Genomic DNA, 11,718 nt, shown 5'->3' on the forward strand with positions numbered 1-11,718 from the left:
TTGATTCGTAATGAAGAGTGGTCAGATTAGTCAAACAGTGAAACATGAGAAAGTTTGAGAAAAATTTGGTATTGATTGGCTAAACCAAAAATTCTGAAAATTTTATGGATAGAAGATATATGAGTCTATTTTCAGGGAAAATTAACGGAACTTGATTTGGAGTTTCGTAGCTCCAGTTATAAATAATTTAGTGACTGTTGCTCAGGAAGACAGCTTGCAGTGAAATTATGATTATGTGGTAAACATTGACAAAAATTTGTTAATGAGTTGCTTATCGATTTCTTATAAGCTTACTATGATCTGTACGGGCGGTTGGCCGAATATTGTAAGGGGTTAATACGTAGTTCGTATTTGAATAGTTAGATTAACGTGTTAGTAATCCAATTGTAGGCGGTTCGTGTGTGGATCTCGTCAGCATATCGTCGCAAACAGGTGTGTAACTAACACCCTCTTTCTTAGTCTGGATCGGCAAAAGTCGAAAAGTCGAAATGTCGAAAACCGGTATTTTGTAGATTTGCGAGTGTGCGAATGCTCGTGAGGTAAATCGATTAATGTTTTTGGTAAGCTGCAAAATTTGGACTGCAAAGTGCATGATTTCTGTGCCCTCGATATTTTTAGGCTTAGTGGGCCAAAATTGGAATGATGAGCCAACAGGCCCAATTCGGTAAAAACCCTCGGTACGTGATTCTATTAGTACGTGAAAAGTAGGAATATGCATGAAAAACCCTAAAATAGATAAATTACTGAAATACCTTTAAAAGTGAAAAATTTACAGTTTTACCCTAGTAGATAAATTACCGAAATGCCCCTAGGGTTAAATTGACCTAAATGCATGTTGGACTGTTGTTATTTACTGCATGCCATGTTGTTATTATCTGATGCATGGGATTGGGATATTGACGGAGGAAGTACTGAAAGTGGCTTGTCCACATACTGGAGGCTTTGCCTCAATTTACTGTTAACTGAGCAGCAAGGCTGCAACTGTGGAGTGTTGGGCTGGGTGGGTTGAGCTATTCCCCACATGGAGTGTATGGTTGGTACGGGTGGAGTGTAATGGTTGGTGGGTTGAGTAGTCTCCCCAAATGGGCTTGCATATGTTATTGATGTTGCATTTATTTTGAAATGGGACTATGGGCCATACTGTTATCTGAATAAGGGGCTAAGGCCCAGTTTATTGTAATCTGAAAAGGGCTCTGGCCCAGTACCACTGTTACCTGAATGGGCTTAGGCCCAATAGGCTTGAGCTGACTTGGGCTTTGAATGGGTTTTTCTTACACACTGAGTTTCCCCAAACTCACCCCTTTTATTTTCATCCACGCAAGAAATCCCCAACCATAGTGGGCTTGGAGCTGTGAGGGAATTCGGAGTGGCCACCCGTTTTGAAAGTTTGATTTTTTTCTGGTGAACTGGACATCCTTTTATTTACGTTTGAAGTTCTGGGTTTTTAAATGTAATAAGGCCGCTTAATTATTTTTGATGGTTTTAATATGTATTACTAAGATAGGTATTACTTATTTTAACTATTGAAATTGGATAGCTTTAGGGCACGTTTTCAAAAACAACAATTGATTTCAAAATAACGCGACAACAAGCAAAGCTTCCGCAATGAAAGTATTTTCCAAAATTAATCACTTTTCCTAAAAATGACTTAATCAAATCGGTTTCCTAGAAATATCCATGACATTAAGGTGTGGCAATGGCGGTATGCATGTCTAGGATTGGATCCGAAGGGAGCTTGGTACTTAAGCAGTCCGATGGACTCACCACCTCTTTTCCGGTTCCCTACCTGATGCACAGCTTCTATTCACTTTAACCTATAATGAAATTAATCTTTTGAACATCAAGTACGATTTTCTGAATTTAGAATGAAAAATTTTTTTTTAACGTTTTTGATATGGCATGCCGGATCCGACTATAACTTCTGGGCCGGGTTTGGGGTGCTACAGGCATGAGTGCCAGGCCCTTAAAATGTAAAATTATTATTTAAGCCTTTAAATTTTTTTAAAAAAATTAAATTAAAAGGTAAAATTATATTTTGGCCCCCTAAAATTATAAAAATTTGATTTAATCCTTTAAAAATTATAAAGATATAGACTATAAAAAATTAAAATTTTATTCGACCCCCAAAATATTATTTTGGCTTCTCCCCTAGTCTCAAGGCTATAAAAGTTATTTTAATTTAGCAATGTAACACCCTTAACCTGTATCCGACACTAGAATAGGGTTACGGAGTGTAGGGCCCAATTTTCACCCGGGCCCAACAAACCCAAATAAACCAAATACCCAATTTCAACCCCTACACATACAAAAGCATAAAGCCAGCCCAATTACATAAAACAACCCAAATAATTTTGGCCCGTTTACATAAGCCCAATACCCATGGTCTAACCTAAACAATCAGAAAACAGCAAACCCTAGGCTACCCTTTTGCGCCGCAGTCTCCATTCGTCCCACGTCGGCACGCCAAGCACGACCCCAGGCCCGCACATCGCGAGCCCCATGTCCATGCGCCCTTCCACGTCTTCACGACCTGCGATTTGAGCAAAAGAATAGCAAGAACCTGCTTGTATTTGGCTATAAAGCCTTCAAGTTTTGATTGTAAAGGGGGACCTTTTTTTTTTTGTTTACGAAGAGAATAGCAAAATACACACAAAAGTCAATAGAGATCAGACAAAAAAATTCACTTCAAAGGTGGTTATTCATCATTATTCTATTCCGTTTTGTTTTTCCTTTTTTTCTTTTTCATTCAAATCTGGATACATACTAAAGTGTTAAAAGGGGGTTCTTTCTTTGATTTTTTTCTAATACAATAGCAAAAATATGCACAGAAAATTGATAGCCATCAAAAGCATCCGATCCAAAATTTAAAAGAGAGGAAATACTTACCTTGATCGACCCACGTGCTCATCGTCGGAGCTTTGTCTCCTTCGCCGGAATAAGAAGCCCAAAAGGCGTCGAAATCGGCCGTCACCTTTGGCAAACGCATGGCCGATCGGGGGCAACCCTTTTGTGCCCTAGCAGAGGAAGAAAGGAGGAAAACCTTTTTCTTCCTTTTTGATTCGTGACAGATAACTTTGGGGAGGGGGGAGTTTTCTTTTATGCATAAACCATAATGGAAATTTTTACGTTAGGCCTTTGTCATTTGTGCTGAATTTTGATCAAGCCTTGATTGCATCTTATTTATTTTTAAATCATCTCTGGAATTTATACGCTACTTCATCTAGGTCCTCCTTTAAATGCTGCATCTCAAGACTTGGGATATTTGCGTTTTAAATCCCTGTCTATATGAGCATATCCCTTTTAGCCTTTGACTTTGTTTTAGTAATTTTCTTAATTCGTAAATTGTCCTTTAAATTTTATTTTGGTTTCAATTGAGTTTTTTTTGTTTATGCTTTATTTTTTGTAATTCTTACTTTTTTTCCCTTTTAAAAAATTTGCTATATATTGTTATTATTCATTTTTTCCCCTTGATATAGTATTTTAAAATTATTTCATAGACCTTATATTGTTTTAATTTATTTTTTTTCGTTTGTATAAACTTTTAAATTGTTCTAATATAAAATTTTATTTGTATTTTGAAGTTTTCTTTATTTTGAAAGTTCATATGATATTTATTTTAAATAATTTTATGCATTAATATGTTATATATTTTTGGGTATATATCTTTGTTTTTGTATTCTATTGTTTATATAGTTTATACTTTAAAAAAATATTTTATTATATTTTGGTTATTTAAAATTCTTTCATGTACCATTAGCTTATTATATATTGTTTATGATTTTTTTTTATTATATGGGTGTTATTAACTTTAAATAAACATGTTTTGTTTTAAAATATTTTGTACATTATTTACTCCAAATTTCATCTTTCATAATATCTATTTTAATGTTCATTTATATATTATTAGTTTTTTACTTTTATATATGTAAATTGTCTCAAATTCTAGCATGTGTTATTCGATTGTAAATTTTTCATATAGTTTCTAAATTGTTTTGTATCATAATTTAGTTTCCATATTGCTTTGTATTTTATGTGTTGTCTGAATTTTAATATAATTTCACGTATTATTGTTTCATATCGTTTATTAGTCTTTTATATTATTATTTCAATTCTTGTTCATTTATGTTCGAAACTTGTCATATTTTATTCTAATTTGTTTCTTGGATGTGAGCTCATTACTATTGTGTGTATGTTAATTTGTTTTTTGTTCATTTGTACTATATTTCATCTATGTATATTGTTCCATGTTTGTAACTTTGATTTTTCTACGTTATTGCATCATGATTCAAATTTCAATGTTTTGATTGATATTGATCATCTCATTTTTATTTCTAGTAAAACAAGTAAAGGCATTTTCAGTCGGTTTTATAATTGTTTATTTGAAAATCTCCCAAAACAAAGGCAATGTTTGATGTTTGGAAATTCGGGAAATCGTGCCCTAACGTGCTAAGTTTTGATTTTCTGTTTGCCCGAAATAATCAAATATCCTTTTGAAATTTCATCCACGTTTTCTTAAATTAAAAATGAGGAAATATTTTGTGTTTAGAAATTTGAGAAATCGTGCCCTAACGTGCTGGGTTTCGATTTATCGTTTGACCAAAAAACCGAATATCCTTCTAAAGTTTCAGTGCATGAATTTTGGAAATTATAAAATGACCTTGGTATAGAGAATTTGAAATATCGTATCCTAACGTGCTAGATATGATATTTTATTCTTTCGAAACAAGAGAATCTTGGCATCCAATTCGAATTATCCAAACATTTTTAAAAGGAGATTGCATTTTTAAATCTTTTCAAATTTTCGACATTAGGACATAAATTAATCAATTGGGTACCAATTTTGGGTGTTACGAGGATGCTAATCCTTCCTCGTATATAACCGACTCCCGAACCCGTTTCTTGAATTTTCGTAGGCCAAAACCCATACTTTAATAAAATGATTTATTAGGTGATCCGATCACACCTAAACCAAAAAAGATTGGTGGCGACTCCATTTTCGTTTTTAAAGTCAATTCTCATTTTTCAAAACTTAAAATGGTTTCGACACAGAGCATTACCGAAAATTTCATAACATTTTCAAATAATTCATGATATTTACTGTTCATAGTGAAACTGTCCACTTGAGTCAAAGTCACTAAATTATTTATATCTTGAGCTACAGAACTCCAAATTAAGTTCCGCTAATTTTTCCTGAAACTAGACTCACATATATTCTTATCATAAAATTTTTAGAATTTTTGGTTTAGACAATAAGTACAGTTTATTCTTCAAATTTATCCTATTCTGCTATTTGACAGCTTCGACCTTTCTTTACTAAAACTTAATTATCTTCTCATACGGAATTCGGATGATTTTAAGCATATAAATTATAACCCATAATTATTTTTTGTACAATTTTTAATGATTTTCCCAAATAAAAAGAGGGGATTCCAAAATTATTCTGACTCTATCTCACAAAAATTCAAATATCTCATAAAATAAGATTCTTTTGTTTACATCGTTTCCTCTATGTAAAATTAGACTCAATAGGATTTAATTTCATATTTTATTCAACCTTTAAGTAGATTTCCACAATTTTTAGTGATTTTTCAAAATTGGACTACTGCTGCTGTCCAAAATTGTTTTAGTGAAAAATGTTGATAAATAAGTTTATAACACATTCACTTCCTTTCAATTAAACCCTATACATGCCATATAAACCTTAAGATGCATACTAAAATTTACCGAAGTAATCTGGATAGTGTGCCCTGATGTGTTGATCCGATCCACCGATTTCACGTCAATCTACAAAGAACATTTAACACACAAGAGTAAGCTTATGAAAGCTTAGTAAGTTCATGGGCATAGAAAATAATTCTTACCGAAAATCTTATAACAATTATACAATATCTAAATTCACTAACTCTTCCTGTCAATCACAAAATTAGTGATAAGTTCACTTACTTGAATTCAATGTCACTTATTAACCAACTTTTAATCTCTTGGACCCCTTTATCATTTACCTTTCTTAATCAAATTAGGGAACGATTACAGAATTGAGTATTTCATTATCACAATGCCATAGTAAAACTATGGTCTTGCACATAGTCACATATCACATACCGAAGCCATAGCCCAGCCATGGTCTTACACGGATCACATACCACACTGATGCCATATCCCAAATATGGTCTTACACAGAAACACATATCACACCGATGCCATATCCCAGATATGGTCTTATACGGAAGCTCATATCACACCGATGCCATAGCCCAGCTATGGTCTTATACGGAAATCACATACACATGTTGTCATGGACCAATCATGGTCTTTACCGTCAATTCATCTTAGTCACCGAACGAAAGTACTCAAATCCGTCGTTTCATCTAATTTGTACTTTTACTCCAACATTATTTCACAATTATCATAGTTTAATAGCATTCATATGAAATAATATACCACAGCATTCATGAAATTTTCATAACAAAACATTGAATTTAGCCATATGAACTTACCTAGGCAAATTCGCAAAAAGTCATACAAGTTCAGGGACTAATCGACTATTTTTTTCTTTTTCACGATTCACTTCGGGTTCTTGATATATGTCAAAATATGAAAAACCGGCAACTTCCAGACCTCCCATGGCGTTTTTGCTAAAGAAAAATGATGATATCTCTAGATTTTTCAATTTTGTCTTTATTTTATATGTTTAATTTACAAAATTTCCAATTTTGCCCTTGTTTCTGCTTGTCTTTTTGCTGATTTTCTTGTCCAAACCGTCCAGCCCATATAATTTGGGTCTAATTGCCTTTTAAATCCCTCCTTATTAGACACTTAAGCTATTTAATCACTTTACCAAATTTTACACTATTTTCAATTTAGTCCTTTTTAATTAATTAACTAACCAAACATTAAAATTTTCTAACGAAACTTTAATACTAACTTAATAACACCCCATAAATATTTATAAAAATATTTATAGCTCGGTTTATGAATTCGAGGTCACAATACATCATTTTCAACCCGATTTACCTAATTAATTCTTTTAAATCACAAAATTCACTAATTAAAAAAAATACTTCAATAATCACACTTGACTCATAGGTATTAATTTATTGAATTTTCAACTCACTCGTCGGATTTAGTGATCTCCAATCACTATTTCCAACACCACTGAGAATTAGACTGTTACAAGCAATATGTCATATTTTATGTTTCTTTTAATTTGTGATTATCGTTTTTATAATGTTGTCATTAAAATTCTATTATGTTACAATCACTATTGCACCCCACACTCTTTGATGATTTAATTTATTATTAATTAATTATGGTATATATTACCTTTAAGATGGATTTTCTTATTCATGGAGATCAATTAAATAAAATATTTGTATTTAGAATTTTAATTATGATATTTAACTCTTTTTTTAAAAAAATATTTGAATAGATTTGGTTAATACTAATTTGTATCCAATTCAAGGAGCAATATTAGTTTATTATTCTAATTTGGTAATTATCATAATTTATTAATCTTTTTTAAATACATATAATTATAAAATTTATTCTTGAAAAATATGGAAAGAATGAAAAAATACTTTAAGGAGTGTCTACTCCATGACCAATTGTGACAAACTAGATTGTTTTCATATTTGTGTTATTAGCAATTTATTGAATCAAAATCATGGGCTATGTTGATTAATTGGATTATATCTAATACATCAACGAAGATCATATAACTTGTGGAAATATATTTGGAAGATTGGATCGAATTGGATCACCTCTATCAAAATATTTTATATAATTTAGAGACTTGTATAACTTATCTGTAACACCCCTAATCCGTAACAGTCGCTGGAATAGGGTTACAAAGTATTATCGAAGTTTACAGAACATTTCCAGATAAACTCAAGTTATTTACTATTCATTTTTCGAGAATAATCGTAACGTCCCTTGAATGGACCCTCGAGGCCCAAAACATGCATTAGTAAAGAATCGGGACTAAACTAAAAACTTTGAGAATTTTTCTTGAAATTTCAAAATTTTCTTAGGTACAGGGCACACACTCCCATGTGGTCAGGCCGTGTGGCTCACATGGCCAAATGGCACGCCCGTATCTTAGGTCGTGTGCTACTTGAGTAGGACACACACCCATGTCCCTAGCCCGTGTAACTCTCTGTCTTGTAATTTATTTTAGGTGCAGGGGTTACACAGTCAAGTCACATGCCCATGTGCCAGGCCGTGTGTTACACACGGTCAAGACACACACCCGTGTGTCTACCTGTGTGGACAAAATAAGATTATTTTCCAAGCCTTATTTCTCACTTATTTAGTCTTCCATCTACACCAACACTTAAACACATTCAAGGTCCAATTCAAGACATTTAACCAAGCCCTAATCAAGTTTTATGTTTGATATATCTTAACCTATATTCATATATATGCAAGTTTACTTATTTCCTCAATTTCACAGATAAGCATAATTTATCAACTTATTTATTGTAGCACCCCAAACCCGGCCCAGACGTTATGGCCGGATCTGACATGCCACATCGAAGCGTTCAAAACATTTTATATTGTTGATCCAGAAAAACCTACTTAGTGTTTTAAAAGATAATTTCATTATAGGTTAAAGTGAATGGAAGTTGTGCACCAGGTAGGAAACCGGAAAAGAGGAGGTGAGTCTATCGGACTACTTAAGTACCAAGCTCCCTTCGGATCCAATCCTAGACATGCACACTGCCATTGCCACACCTTAACGTCATATATATTTCTAGGAAACCAATTTGATTAAGTCATTTCTAGGAAAAGTGATTAATTTTGGAAAATACTTTCACTGCGGAAGCTTTGCTTGTTGTCGCGTTATTTTGAAATCAATTGTTGTTTTTTTTTTTGAAAATGCGCCCTAAAGCTATCCAATTTCAACAGTTAAAATAAGTAATACCTATCTTAGTAATACATATTAAAACCATCAAAAATAATTAAGCGTCCTTATTACATTTAAAAACCCAAACCTCAACGTAAATAATAGGATGTCCAGTTCACCAGAAGAAAACCAAACTTTCAGAACGGGTGGCCACTCCGAATTCCCTCACAGCTCCAAGCCCACTATGGTTGGGGATTTCCTGCGTGGATGAAAATAAAAGGGGTGACTTTGGGGAAACTCAGTGTGTAAGGAAAACCCATTCAAAGCCCAAGTCAGCTCAAGCCTATTGGGCCTAAGCCCATTCAGGTAACAGTGGTACTGGACCAGAGCCCTTTTCGGATTACAATAAACTGGGCCTTAGCCCCTTATTCAGATAACAGTATGGCCCATAGGCCCATTTCAAAATACATGCAACATCAATAACATATGCAAGCCCATTTGGGGAGACTACTCAACCCACCAACCACTACACTCCACCCGTACCAGCCGTACACTCCATGTGGGGAATAGCTCAACCCACCCAGCCCAACACTCCACAGTTGCAGCCTTGCTGCTCAGTTAACAGTAAATTAAGGTAAAGCCTCTAGTACGTGGACAAGCCACTTTCAGTACTTCCTCCGTCAATATCCTAATCCCATGCATCAGATAATAACAACATGGCATGCAGTAAATAACAACAGTCAAACATGCATTTAGGTCAATTTAACCCTAGGGGTATTTCGGTAATTTATCTACTAGGGTAAAACTGTAAATTTTCCACTTTTAAAGGTATTTCAGTAATTTATCTATTTTAGGGTTTTTCATTCATATTCCTACTTTTCACGTACTAACAGAATCACGTACCGAGGGTTCTTACCAAATTGGGCCCATTGGCCCATCATTCCAATTTTGGCCCATTAAGCCCAAAAATATCGAGGGCACAGAAATCATGCACTTTGCAGTCCAAATTTTGCAGCTTACCAAAAACATTAATCGATTTACCTCACGAGCATTCGTACACTCGCAAATCTACAAAATACCGGTTTTCGGCATTTCGGCTTTTCGACTTTTGCCGATCCAGACTAAGAAAGAGGGTGTTAGTTACACACCTGTTTGCGATGATATGCTGACGAGATCCACACACGAACTGCCTACAATTGGACTACTAACACATTAATCTAACTATTCAAATACGAACTACGTATTAACCCCTTACAATATTTGGCCAACCACACCTACAGATCATAGTAAGCTTATAAGAAATCAATAAGCAACTCATTAACAAATTTTTGTCAATGTTTACCACATAATCATAATTTCACTGCAAGCTGTCTTCCTGAGCAGCAGTCACTAAATCATTTATAACTGGAGCTACAAAACTCCAAATGAAGTGCCGTTAACTTTCCCTGAAAATAGACTCATATATATTATATCAATAAAATTTTCAGAATTTTTGGTTTGGCCAATAAATACCAGATTTTTCTTAAAGTTTCCCATGTTTCACTGTTTGACTAACCTGACCACTCTTCATTACGAATCAAATTTCTCATTTTACAGAAATCAAAATATGTTCTTGTTTATTTCATTTGAAACTAGACTCATTAAGCTTTAATTACATAATTTATACAGCTTCTAACTCATCTCCCACAATTTATGGTGATTTTCCAAAGTCACGTTACTGCTGTTGTCCCAAGTAGATTTATTACCAAATCACTCTTTCACACCCAACTTGCATGCATGTTATTTAAACATGTATATCACCAATCAATCATCACATATCTATGATTTTACTTAAGTATAATCTCCATTTCATCATTTTAAAGCATAACATATTAGCCGATTTTCCCCCTTAGCATCTAAGGCACATGCATGCTCATTTGTTTGGCTCAACTTCACCTATCTTCCATTTTTCATCAAAAGAACATGAAACAACAACCATTTCCTTCATTTTAATTCATGACTAAATGCTCACAACACAACTAAAAACCAAAATATTCTTCAAGAGTTAAGGTAGAATCAAGAAGAACTCATGAACATCAAGATAGAAGCAAACTACCATGAACTTACCTTCAATTTTCTTCCCCAAGTGACCGAACATTCAAGAGCTTTCTCCTCTCCTTTCTCTTCTCTAACTTTCAGCTATGATGAACAAAGATGGACAAAACTTTGTTCTTTTCACCCCTTTTTCTTTTAATAAAATTTCATATTTCACCCATTTAATTCTTTAATACAAAAGACATGAAATGCCCATCATGGAACATTTACCTAAACCATTATCATAGAACATTTACCTAACCCATTATCAATTTGTATCAATTTGTACCATAAATTATGGATATCAAGTGCTCATATTGTCTACAACAACATGATGGCTGGCCACTTCATGTAAAATGGGAGGCTTGTCATGCAAATCCTCCTATTTTGCACTCCTATTTATTTGGCCACTTCAATTTAGCCTATAGCATTTTCAAACATTTTCACATAGGTTCTATTTCATAATTTCACCCCCTTTTTCTTATGGAACAAAAATTAACTAAAATTGCCGGGTTCTATCTTAAGCTTGGGCCTTCTAGAGTCCCACTAACATAATTAAACCTATGCCAACATTCACAGAATTCCCGAAAATTGGGGCGTTACATTTATATCATTCAACTCATCTATGTGTTTACCTCTATTTACTATTTACACTATCATACCATTAGCATATTAAGACTGTATATAGATGTACGTCTCAATAGATCAAAAACAAGCCATACCAATGGCTAGTTACATTCATAACATGTTATATATCAATATTGGCCAATTAACCTATACATGCCATTATAACCGTAATT

At 33.6% G+C, this 11,718-nt stretch overlaps 1 long non-coding RNA gene across 1 annotated transcript; it reads right to left on the reverse strand.

The window, feature by feature from the left end:
* Window positions 1–2,095: 2,095 nt before the first annotated feature.
* On the reverse strand, window positions 2,096–3,372 carry LOC121207763 (uncharacterized). The gene is made up of 2 exons (XR_005902873.1): window positions 2,887–3,372; window positions 2,096–2,530 (listed from the first exon to the last, which is right to left on the reverse strand). It is a non-coding gene; the product is annotated as an uncharacterized lncRNA (long non-coding RNA).
* Between the last annotated feature and the right edge of the window lie 8,346 nt (window positions 3,373–11,718).

This window comes from Gossypium hirsutum, chromosome A10 (genome assembly GCF_007990345.1).
Source record: "Gossypium hirsutum isolate 1008001.06 chromosome A10, Gossypium_hirsutum_v2.1, whole genome shotgun sequence".
NCBI classification, from domain to species: domain Eukaryota; kingdom Viridiplantae; phylum Streptophyta; class Magnoliopsida; order Malvales; family Malvaceae; genus Gossypium; species Gossypium hirsutum.